General features: G+C 40.7%; 1 protein-coding gene across 2 annotated transcripts in view; it reads left to right on the plus strand.

Annotated features, from left to right (window-relative positions):
* RERG (RAS like estrogen regulated growth inhibitor) overlaps positions 1–13039 on the plus strand; it is a 109833-nt gene that overhangs the window by 70975 nt on the left and 25819 nt on the right. The gene's annotated exons all lie outside the window — the stretch shown is intronic.

The raw sequence follows: 13039 nt of genomic DNA on the forward strand, positions 1-13039 counted from the left end.
TGTAAGACCTGACCTTTAAAAGTCAGGGGTGCAATTAACCAATCTGGCCAGCTCTGCATCAGCAGCTCACGCTAGCCTGGAAGAGGCAGGCACCAGACAATTCACTTCTGACTAATGTTATTAAAGAGGAACAGGAGGTGGACCCAGACGCTTTAATTAAACTGCAGCAGGTCTGCTCAGCAGGCTGTTATGATTGAGTGCAAAGCAAAGATACCTTGCAAAGTATGCTAGAAACACAGGGCCTCATCTAATTATGTTGCATAGCCATTTTTGTGCTGATTTTCTGGTAGTGCCAGTTATCCAGCTGGCAAAAGAAAGGAAAGGTATCCAGAGACATCCTCTGCTGCCAGCACTCTGGTTTGGAGGCCTCTACATTGATTCACTTTATCAAAACTAGCGTATTAAATGCACAGCTAGAATTATAGGAAAAACAGTGTTACCAGGAGATCACCTTCATTATGTGTGTGGGTGACTGCTCTGCTCTCACTTCTATACCAGAAATAACCTTGCATATAAAAGGTATTTTCTCCACTCTGTTGAACTCTCTTTTTGTGGCGTAGGTGAAGACATAGGCTTTACAGCTTTTGGCCATTGCTAAATGGTCACTCCTCTCTTTCCATGTCCCATCTACTTTAGATATGGACTTGAACTGAAAACAGAAATTCATCAGAAAGATGAATCTTGGGGCTCTATTTGGCTTTATTATTATTATTATTACTGGTATATCAGTTGGCTTGAATTGCAGACTGCATTTGTCTGTATCAGGGTTTGCTGTCCTTTCCACTGGGGATCTACTGACGTTTTTTCTTCTTTCTCAACCTTTATCTTGCTCACAGTGAATTTCCTCTGGTTCCAATGGTCCTTTTCTGTTAACACATACAAACCTCTGACTTAAGGTCAACTACTTTTACTTGCATCAGATTGGTCAAGCCTAAATTTGGCTATTATTTAGGCTGGTAACCTACCCACTCTGTAGCACAAACATAAGTCATATGTACTTGTAGTCCATCGCTTTGACCATTTATTTTCTCTTATTTCATACTAAGAGAAGCAGACAAGATTTCCTAACAGTTCACTGTGAAAAAACACAAGCTCTCAGCGCACTCACAAAGATCCTTGGAATGTCCCTAACCTGCCCTCCAGTATGTCAAAATGACCCTGCATATTTAAGAAACCCAAATATCCATAACATTACTGGAACCTGAGTGTTCGTGACAGGAAAAAAAAAAAAAAAAAAAAAAAAGCAGTGAGGTGTTAACTCCCTGCAATTCTTTATCCAATGGACAGAGACAAGGTTCTCCAGACTGTAATTAAATGCAGAAGTGTAATTTTACATTTTTGATTTGCATTACGAAGGACCAACCCTCTCCATCTCTATCAGTTAGAGATCTTGGAATAATTAGTCTTGGAAGGCTAAAGCCAGCTGTTGTGAATACGTCCCTAACAGCTTAGATTTTAGCCTAAGCCTCCAAAATTTCTACCATTTAGCTGATCATGCAAGTGATCAACTAAACATTTTTTTGCACCTAGCTAAGTAGGCTAGTTAAAAGAGTTTTCTCATTACTTTGCTTAGACTTAAGAACCTAATCAAAAATCATTTCAAGTTTCCTAATGATTTTCAACCAAGCCTTTAAATTAACCCTCCTTACTTCTCTTTCTCTATTTGAGTACTGTTGGTAGAATTAACAACCTAAAAAAAAAACACTACTTTGACTTCCAGAAAAAATGTTATTAGTGACTACCTCCAAGTAAAAAAAAAAAACACCTTAACAATTTTGTATTTTCTCCTGATTTATGTCCATGTTTTTTCACCTCTACTCTGCTGTCCCATATAATGTAGTGCTGGTCACCCAATTCTGTATTAATGCACAAAATTTCCAATAATTTTAAAGAAGCTATGGGAATATTAAATATATATATGTGTGTATGTGTATGTGTATGTGTATGTGTATGTGTATGTGTATGTATATGTATATGTATATGTATATGTATATGTATATGTATATGTATATGTATATGTATATGTATGAAAAAACCTATAAAGCAAATTCTAAAATGGCAGAGGTACAGGGACTGTACTTCTTGGGGAAGAAAAAAAAAAAAAAAGAAAAAAGAAAATGTCAGAAATCGCAAGTTATAAACAGAGACTGAGGGCTAAAATTTTTAACATAAGTATGTCCCCAGAGCTGTAGATAAGTGCCAGGAAACTTGGTGCTTCTGGAAGATCTAATGAGGCCACTATTTGCATCTTAAGAGCTTAAATATACTTTCGGTAAATTAGAACACCTACAGAGGCTGATGTTGGATCTGGTTCTTTGAAAAAAAAAAAAACATTAAAAAAAATCTAACCTCACTGAAGTGATTGGGAAATGTTTAAAAGGCATGTGAAAGATTTTCCAATCTTTTAAGTTGGGGTCATCCAAAATTTTGACAACCAGTGACAAGATGACATTATAGGGATTTGTTCAGATTGGACTTTTGGATACAAATACATTTTATGATCCCATCTAACAGTGGAAAAATCATTTTGCCAGGACCTGATGGAAAAGACCCATGGGCCATCAGCTGTGCAGCCATGCACCAAACTTCTGAAGGAACTAGTTACTCATTAATCCTCTTTTTGGTACTTGATTTTCTGATGTTTGCATCACCTGCATAAAACCAGGCTGGGTTTGCTTATTGTACAAAGAAAGGGACATGAGATCTTTTTTTGTGAAAGTCCTGAAAATAAATGTTTGAAGAAGGGAAAGTGATCTGTTTTAATGGTTTGATTGGCAAGTGTTGGTAAAAAGAATGCAAACACATGATTTATGTAAAATTGCCAGCAATGGCAAACAAGAACATCAAACCAGTTGATAATACATCACTTGATGGATTTAAGATCTTTTCACATTCAAACTGGTATGTCATCTAGTTTTTATTTTGCAAAACAAAGAGAAGACAGCAAGATCCATGAAGATGTATTATATTGACAATGGTAATCCCAGAAATTATTTTAGCATTATGACTATATCTTTGGAATTATTTATCAGAACTAGTTCAAAACATAGTTAGCTAGGAAGTTATCACATTTTTTTCCTCTTACAATTCTTTTATTGAAAAAAAAATATTTTTCCTTCTGAAAAGGGTAGGAAAAGAAAAAGAGAGTGTTCAAGCAGGAATATGGGTAAACCTGCCATGAAATTTGACTAAAATTTGAAGCATTTCAGGTTTCCTTTCAGAATATGGGAGGTGGGGGTCAGATGGGCACTAGCCTAAAATGACAACATTTTCATCAAAAAGTTTCTAGTAAAATCTCTACCAATAAGGGTGATTTACAATAGCTGTAACGATACTCATTTTTCTTTATGTACTTCCTGTACTTCCAATATATAAATTGAACTACCTAGGCTCTCCCTCAGGCATTGTACCAAAGCAATGTTTTTACCATGACCCATTTGGCATGCCATCCTGTAATACCCCTTTAGATTCATTAGTCGCCTGTTGTGGTTTATAGCACATCCATCTGCCCTGTATTAGGCACTCTCCTGACAGCTAACTGAAAGCTAGCTCAAGTCTGGTGGAGCAAAAACATAATGAAACAGTTGAGTCTAATCCTAGCTTGCAGTTATTGTCCATGTTTCGTTAGCTGTGTGTTTACAGACATCCATAAGATGTTCTTTTCCTCTATTAGGCCACATGCTTTCTTTGGATAGAATAGAACCATTATATTGTTCCTGCATGCCCTGTGCTTGGTCACAGGGAGCAGAGACTGGCGCCTCCCTCTGCACGCCCCCCCCCCCCCCCCCCCCCCACTCAGGGAGCTGCAGGGAGTGGGAGGACTTTTGACTTAGTGACAGTGACAGAAAGATGCAGGTAAGCACCTGAAGTGATACTTTTGACCAAAATTGGACACCCACAAAGGACGCACTTCCAAGGGACTAAGTTTGCCAACATATTCCACAGCAAGTGCATAAAGCCCCCTGGCAATAGCAGGTGAGTGGCTGCAGTGATCCTCACTGGGACCATCTAGACAGCTGTGCAAGCCTAGGCAAGAAGGTATCACAGAATCACAGAATCACAGAATTTCTAGGTTGGAAGAGACCTCAAGATCATCGAGTCCAACCTCTGACCCAACGCTAACAGTCCCCACTAAACCATATCCCTAAGCTCTACATCTAAACGTCTTTTGAAGACTTCCAGGGATGGTGACTCAACCACTTCCCTGGGCAGTCCGTTCCAATGTCTAACAACCTTTTCAGTAAAGAAGTTCTTCCTAACATCCAACCTAAAACTCCCCTGGTGCAACTTTAGCCCATTCCCCCTCATCCTGTCACCAGGCATGTGGGAGAACAGACCAACCCCCACCTCGCTACAGCCTCCTTTGAAGTATCTGTAAAGAGCGATAAGGTCGCCCCTGAGCCTCCTTTTCTCCAGGCTGAACAAGCCCAGCTCCCTCAGCCGCTCCTCGTAGGACTTGTTCTCCAGGCCCCTCACCAGCTTCGTCGCCCTTCTCTGGACCCGCTCAAGCACCTCGATGTCCTTCTTGTAGCGAGGGGCCCAAAACTGAACACAGTACTCGAGGTGCAGCCTCACCAGAGCCGAGTACAGGGGGACGATCACCTCCCTAGCCCTGCTGGCCACACTGCTTCTTATGCAAGCCAGGATGCTGTTGGCCTTCTTGGCCACCTGAGCAGATAAATATAGGTAGGCAAATAAATAGTAGGGAGATAAGGTAGCCAGATAGTTTTGGAGAAGTTCCCTGCCCCAACAGTCAGAATTTGTCCTAAAAACCCTTTTCACATTGAGTTTTGAAATCAGTTTAGTTTAACCAACCAGAGAAAGACCAGGAGTAGGCCTATCCATGTAAGAGCTGTTGAGGAATTGTAATTGTACTTTATTTCACGTGAGATGATTTTCCTGTGAAGACAAGCTTTTCAGAGCCCTGAATAGCAAAGCAAACACTCCAGTATAAGATTGTTATCTAGTGAAATGTTTGCAAGAACCCCCACAGAAAACACTGGAGAGATCAGAAGCTCTCTCTTCAGGAGACTGCTCTACAATGCAGGAATTTAGTGTAAGCCTTCTTGTTTCCAGCTATGGCAGGCACTGTGGTTTCAGTCTTGCTTCTCATTCTAGTAGGGGTGGGGCTGCTGCTGGTATCAGTTTAAGAGCATTACTTATCTCATTGCACCTAAACAACCCCCCAGGGGCATAAGATCCAACCTACAAAGAGAAAGGCAAAGCTGCTGATGACTTCAGTGGGCTGTGCCTCAGGCTCCATTCAGAGAAGAAAGAATTCAGTAGAAAAGTCATTGCAGAAATATATAGCTATATTGAGCAACAGCAGAGTACTTCTAGCTGTTGAACAATTCAACAGCCCAATCACAAACAGCCTCCTTATGCTTGATCATCTAAGAAAAAATTCTGTGGTGTTTCTGTCCTTTCATTGTCTTTTTTTTTTTTTTCTTGTTTGTTTTGTTGTTGTTGTTTTTTCCAGGAATGGCTTTCTCTTTTCCAGCCAATATCTTCTGTCACAGTGGCTTATCTGACAACAGGTTACAATGATTGTCTGCTGCTTCTCTGCTTTCCTAAACACAGTCACGGCCTTCTTATCTACTATATCAATGAGTGATATACCTTTAAATCTTGTTCTTCATCTAATTAAAATGAGTGCATGAAATGTCTCTTTTCTATCCAGACCATGCTCACTCCTTTAGAGCAGTGAATTATTTATCTCTTCTTGCCACTTATGATGCTTTCTTTGGGTTAGACTCTGAAAAATGGGAGAATGAACTCAGAATAGGGAGGAATAATAAAATTCTTCCTCCGGCTATGACCTCAGAATCAATGGAGAGAGCAGCAATCACTGCCTTGACTGTTCCTCCTCTGTGACAACATGCAGAAAAGATAAAGTAGCTAAACCCATCTGGAGCAGAAGCCACAGAGGGGCAGGAACAGGATTGCTGTGGGTTTTATTGCCCCCTTCAGGGCTCCATGTCACTGGGACTCAGCCACATCTGCCCCAGGTGGATCTGGAGGGGCAGGAGGTGCTATGACACTCCCAGATGCTCTGCGGTCTAAGCACAGTGAGCCCAGAGGGCAGGCCACTGTCTGTAAGTGAAGCTTAAAGGCCATATCTTTCCTTCTATATGAAAACAATGCAATAAAGAGGGAATCAGACTACTTGAAAAATAGTCTTTGCTCCGATAAGAAAAGTGAGTAAGGAGCTCAGCTTTGGCTGAAGTCAGCCGGAGCTGAAGAGTTCGTCCCACCCTGCAGCAGACTTATTTGTCAGATGACAAGACTCATCTTTACCTGCTGAGGAGGATATGTCAGGGAGCATGAGGAAAATAAAAAACGCCACCTAAATTTGTCTCCTTTATAAGAAGCAGTAGGGAACTCAGGGTCACAGAATATCCTTGCTGTCTGTGAACAGCTCACAGAAAATGCAGCTTCTAACAAACAACAAAGAACAATTAATGCTTTCTTTAAAGGTCCATTTATGCAAACATTTTTTTAGTATCCAAGTAAAAAGAAATATTTATATTTCCTAAACACTTATGCTTTGTGAGTATCAGCCTATCTGCAGTGATAATCCATTTATTTCCACAGCTATACAATTATGTCCAGGTTCCAGATGAAATTGAGGAGCGTGCAGAGAAGCTAAAGACTTAAGTTTTTCAAAAGCTGCTCAGGTGCTGAAAGCAGAAGATACATCTTAAAAAGAATTTCTAGAAATGCCCTAGCATAAGGGAAATCATCAGGTGTAGGGCACATTTTCTGCAGAAGCTAAGCCAGTTCAAGCGTTTCCCACCTTTCTCACAAGACCACCTTCTGCTCTCAGTTTGGCCACATTGGCTTCTGGAGGCATTGTGCCTTTCCCAGGATCAGTGGAATGATCAGGGCTTACAGAAAATAAAAAAAATCTCAGGGAAAGAGCACCTTTTCTGATGATTGCAACTGAACTGATTTCTTGTGGTGCTTTTCCCCACAACCATGTGAATCAGCACCAGATGGGTGCACTTAGACTGGGGCAAGACAACAAGAGACTTGGTGGGGACAGATGGAGAGGACAAGAGTGTGCAATGGCATCCTTAGAGAACAACACTGTCTAAAGGTTATTAATGTGATGCTGGCTACCTCTCTGCTCTGCTAGGCACACTTAAAATGTAATCACTTATTATTTTGGGCAAAACCAAACAAAAGCGTGGCAGAGCAAGGAATGTAAACCACATCTCAGACTGGCTCCCTAACCACTGCATCAGCCTTGCATTACAAGCAATTGGAGGTTTTCTTACTTGTCAAGATTATAGATTCCCAGGGCTGTGTTTCCTCACAATTTTTATGATGTCATCATCAACAGCTAAGCAAATGCAGATTGCTGCAGCTGGGTTACAGCACTCTATAGGGCAGTAACAGGAAAAATAAGCATATATTTCTTTATTCAGCTGCTGGCAGAGAAAGTGGAATTGTTTCTATTCTCTCCGCTTACTCTAAAAAGATTGTGGGGTGAAACCGAGGAAGTGTTCTTAAGAAAAGCATTAGAAGGACAACTCAGCAATGAGCAGTTTATCAGATTGGCCTGGGAAAATAACAGAAGTTCACATCATCATAATTGCAAACTTCCTTAGACCTTAAGGGTCTCTGAACACCTGACACTGCAATCCGTGGGGGTGGCACATACCTACCAATCCTCAGGACTAAGGATAAGATCCTAGCAGGAAAAGCTGACGTAATGCTCTTGCAAAACTGCCGTGGGATCTTGAACGTCCCCTCAGAACAAACAGGAACTTGGTGTTTGCAGCATCATGTAAAAGGAATGAAGAAAATCCCATTGCTAAGGTCACTTTAAACTGGGTAAACCACTGAATGAGATAATGACTGTGAGAGTTTTGAATATATGACTGGTTATCTTTGCCATCTGTAATTTCTATGGATCAAAAATGTACAAAAGAATCTCATACAAATAGCACCTCAGCTTTGGGGGGAATAACTCACTATTTTTAAAGAGTAAAATGTATTAGAGCTTCCTCTTGATATATACTTTTATCTGAGTATAGCTAACTAACCAGCTGAGACCAGAACACTCCCTGTATCTATTGCACTCCAGAGAGGCAGGGCCAGGTCTCCTGGCAGCTGTGATGACCACCATAAACTAAGTTATGTTAAGATGCAGGCTTGAGATAAGTCGGAGCTTTTACAAAGTCCATTATCTACTACTGTGGTTTTTATTTTATTTGAAGATGTATGATGTTTATTAACTGAATGCCCTTAAGTATTGAAAATGAAAGCAGAACTTTACCATTTAAATTTAGATCATGCTTCCCTCCTGCAACACACAAAATTTTAGTTTACTCTGAACAGTTCCCAGGACTACATGTCCAGATTCCAAGCAGAACGCTAATAAAAGCCCCCACATTATTAGAGGCACCAAATGAGTGCTTACAAAATTGCAGTTGCAGACAGAGATAGAAGATTAGAGTTATTTATCAAAACAATGGATTAGTTTAAATTAATTTAATGCCGTTACTAGCATTGGGAACCAAGCACACCACTTTGTAGCGTGCTGGCTGGACCACTTGATACTGTTTATCATCACCCAACCTAACATGTTGTAGCTTTGATGGGAAATCATTACTTCCAAGTTGTATGTCAATCTTCCTGCTGGCAGTGGTTGTATGGTATGAGCAGTATGTGAGATCATGCAGATCACTGTTAGGTTTCAGATTGAAACAGGCTTTAGTTGCCATTGATTTATGAAAAGTTTCTGTTCACCCACACCTGCTCTTCAATCCTGCTACACAAAAGAAGAAAGGTGATCCTACCACTGATACTATTGATTACCACTAAATGCCTATCGGTCCCATCTCCCTTGGGGGTCTTTTTTTCTTTTTTTTATTTGCCTCTTTCTTTTTTTTATTTGCCTCTAGGAATGAGCATCTCTATCTATAATAGGTTAGAAAAGCTTTAGCCTAAGTTTTCTTCCTCAGCTAATCATTTCTCCACTTTGTAACAGTTCTTTTAACCATGACAAAGCATATTGTCCATAGCATTTGTGTTTTAACTGTTGAACGGAGTCTATCATTCATTTTTCTTGTTCTTTAGGATTGTGAACCCTACTGTGGAAATGATAGCATTTCTCTTAAAGAGCTTCTCTGCTCCTGCTGCTGTGCCTCTTCCACATGTAATGGAAAAACTGTTTACTGTAACAAAAAAAAATAAACAAAAACAAACAAACAAACAAAAAAAAAGCTGGTAAAAATAAAGTTCAAGACTCCAGGTGGCAAGCAAGTAACAGGAGCAGATGTCTTAGAGAAACAAAGGGGGGGAAACAAAAAACACCATAAAACAAAAAGAGAGATACAATATAAGAACAGCCATCAGGACATTTGAAACCACTTTCAATGAGATGCTAGAGGCATTCTGAAGATTATACACTATGTTGATAGCACCTAGTCACGGAAGCCTGAAAGCCATTGTAGTTTATTGTCACTCTCTGATGTCTCTGTTCTTGCATGCCTCTCTCTATTCTTTCTGCTGGGAACTTCCCCAGGTGTCTGGTTCAGGTACTTGGCAATGAGCCCATCAGAAAGAAAACAATTCCTTGTTCCTTATCTTCTGCCTTTAAAGTACCAGGTAGGCAAAGAGCTGCAATGCAAATTCAACTAATTATACAATTTGAAAACAATGGGTTCCCATAAATGTAGTGCTGTGCACCATATTAAAAAGACGTAACATTTATCAATGATCTTATCAATCATTATTGTTATATTAAAAAAAAAAAAAAAAAAAAAAAAAAGCGGTCTATGGAAAACACGAGTCAGTTTTCAGTGTATTTTATTGCCCTAAGTGCTCATTCCCCTGTGACATAGGCACCTTACAGGCATGCATCTATTTATTGAGGAACATATTGATCAGTCAATACAGCTGACAAACTAATAATGTTCCAGTGTTCACCTAAGCTCCTTTGTCAGAGGAAACTGGAAATTATACAGGACAGGTGATCTTTCAAGATATGAGTTGCAGTCACATCTGATAAAGTATGCATGGAGTTAACGTGAGAGAAGAAAATTATTATAGTCAGGCTCAGGAGGAGAGAGTGATAAATATTCTGTCCAGACTGTGACCACACAGAAACAGCCAGTGCCATCTACCAAAATGAAATAGGGAGCACTGCATCCCTTCACGTCACTTGTATCCTGAGGAAAATGGTAGAAAGTACACTTCATGCCATTTCTAGTTACCATTTGTCCATATAAGTACAGACTAAGTGCAACAGTAGTACAGCAAGGCACTTTCATGAAGGTACTTTTTGCCATCCTGAAGGCTACAAACTCATGCAGTAATCTGGCATTAACAATGGTGGCCTTGGGCCTTGCTCACAGTACACTGACTGCCCCCTCTCCCAGCCTGACTCATCAGGGACTGACAAAAAAAAATCACTATTTTTAGGCATTTAGAGTTACACTAAGTCTTTAGCCTAGCTGCAAAAGCGTGCTGTTCCATTCCAGCATGGATTGATGAGACCACAGCATACCCCGTGAAACAAAATGTCTTTGCCCCAGCAGTGGTGAAACATCACCAGAAACCAGAGATCACTAACTGCAGCATGAGGTGAATGGGTCAGCTGAGCTCCTCACCAGCTGCCTCCCCCTTACACTGATGGCCAGGAGGCTGCTGGCAGTCAGGTCACTCTCACAGAGCAGCTGGGACAGAGAGTGGTCCCTGCCCTGACCAAGGGTTAGCACAGAGCTAGCTTTTCACTGCACTGGCAAAATTTCTTCATCTTCTTTGGTCATGAGTCTGTGCTCCCTACCCTGACCACTGTGAGATGGGTCCACCACTTTCCTGGGGAATGTGGACCTTTTCTAATAAGGCAACTTCTCTGCTTTCTTCCAGCTCCTCTTACTCACCTTCTCTTGCCTTCTTTACTGAAGGAGAGACTCAAAATCAAGTAAAAACAAATAAACACCTCAAACTAAACCAGAACGGCAACAGCCCCTGGCTTCTGCACTGGCAGCTGCTTCCTTCTGTGCTGGTGCACATTCCACCCTTCGCCCTAGCAGGGCATGAGGAAGAAGCTGTACACTGTCCTAGGAGCAGCTCAGGGCACATCCAAACAGAGCAGCCTACCATCCCTTCTCATTGTACCATACTGGTAACAAACAGCCTTTGGAGTAGTTTCTGGATGCTACAGTCAAGAACATGCATCTTTGCCATCTCCCTGTAATGGAATTAGTTGTTGCTTTTTTTTTTTTTTTTTTTTAATGTTAAAGTTTTATACTGAGTGGAAAACTAAACCTTTCTCTGTCCAGTATCTTTCAAAAAGAGCATCCGAATTCACAGCTTACCTTGCCTGTGTCAGTTATGCAGGGAATTCACAGCTATTTGTGTGATTTCATATGTAGGACTTGCTTTACAGCCTGATCACAAGTACACTCTGTCTTGCGCACACAAACATCTGGAGGTGTTATCATTAACTATGTTTTGAAAAACCATATGTGTTAGTAATACCACACTAGAAAGTTTATCCTTCACAAAGGGGCGACATAACAAATTATACAATAAAGCCAAGAGAGGAGAAATGGTAGAAGTATGGATATCACACTCTGCATTTCTAAAACGATCAAAATCGTTAGACGCACCAGTCTGATCATTTGTCTTTTATATGAGAGGAATCCTGTAAAATAAACAACCTTATATTGCAACAGTATATTGTGGAATGGGATAATATAAATTAAGCTTCCTGCTTATATGTCACATGCAGTAACTGTTGTAAAGAAAATGCCTCCAGCATAAAAGGCAATGGGCAGAACATTACTACAAAAATCCTCCTGCTCGGTGGAGATGGGATGAATGACTATCGGACTGTATATTTCACAGCATTTGCAGTAGGCTTTTTCAGATGAATATGTGGAGAAGTTCTTTTTATCATGAAATTACCATGCCAGAAACAAGGCAAAAAGCATTTCTTGCTATCAACATTAGGATATGGTTAATATGGACTCTTACATTTTCCATATTTAGTACTGAATAAGGAAGGTGGCCTTTGTCCTGCCACCAGGCCCAGGCCAAGACTGCTTTCTTCCCAGTCTCTCAAGAGTGGCAATTTTTCCCTCTCACCTGAGGGCCTTATCCCTAGACTATATCTCTACCTGTGAAGGGAGATACCAATAGCTCCCCAACAACAAATTTAAGTGGTGTGCAAGCTGCCAGCCTACAGGAGCAGGCACAACTGGAAGTGGCACAAAAGCTGAGCACCCACAAGAGCCCATGCTAGGACACACACAGACAGCAGCATCCCAAGGCCTGTGCAGCCCACACATGGCCTGGTCAGTGGCCAAGACAGCAGAAACACGTGGGGAGCAGAGCGCTGCACAAACAGCCATCCTGGAGATGAGCATGGGTGTAGATACAGCAATTACCCTTGTGCAAGCTGAGAAAAGGATCCCTCACCTTCCTGGTCTGTGAGCACCTGCAAGCGTTGGCTTCATTGCACAGACGGCAATGACTTTTACATTTGTTTTCAGTGGAGACAGGTGTGTGTGCTCTGCTAAAAGCCCAACTTATTTTTTCTCTGTCCTTTTTTTTTTTTTTTCAATTAAAAAGTACTTGCAAAATAATCTAATTAGAGTTTCCTTCAAGTCTCCTATTAAGACACTTGAGAGGAGATAATTAAATAAACAGTACAACAGTACTATGGACTGCAAGAGTTTCAGGTGAGCTCCTTGAAACAAATTACTTTTCTTTAGCTGCTTTCCATTCAGAAATTCCTAAAAGCAGGTACTTTGCACAGCAGTGAAATGCAGTTAACATCTGAGATAAATTGGAATTGCCACTGACAGAAGAAACACTATCTAAGACTGCACATTAGAAACTGAAAAGTGACAGGGGTTTTAAAAAAAATGTTAATTACTTTGATATATGGTCGGAACCAAAAGATGAACATCCTTTGGAAGCTTGTTAAAAGACAAATGAATATGACTGTGGTCTCTCTTCCACAACAACACTGTCCTTCCAAACAACTTGCCAAAAGAAAGTCAGTTATTGACTTCTA

Source organism: Anas acuta, chromosome 1, assembly GCF_963932015.1.
Source record: "Anas acuta chromosome 1, bAnaAcu1.1, whole genome shotgun sequence".
Lineage (NCBI taxonomy): Eukaryota > Metazoa > Chordata > Aves > Anseriformes > Anatidae > Anas > Anas acuta.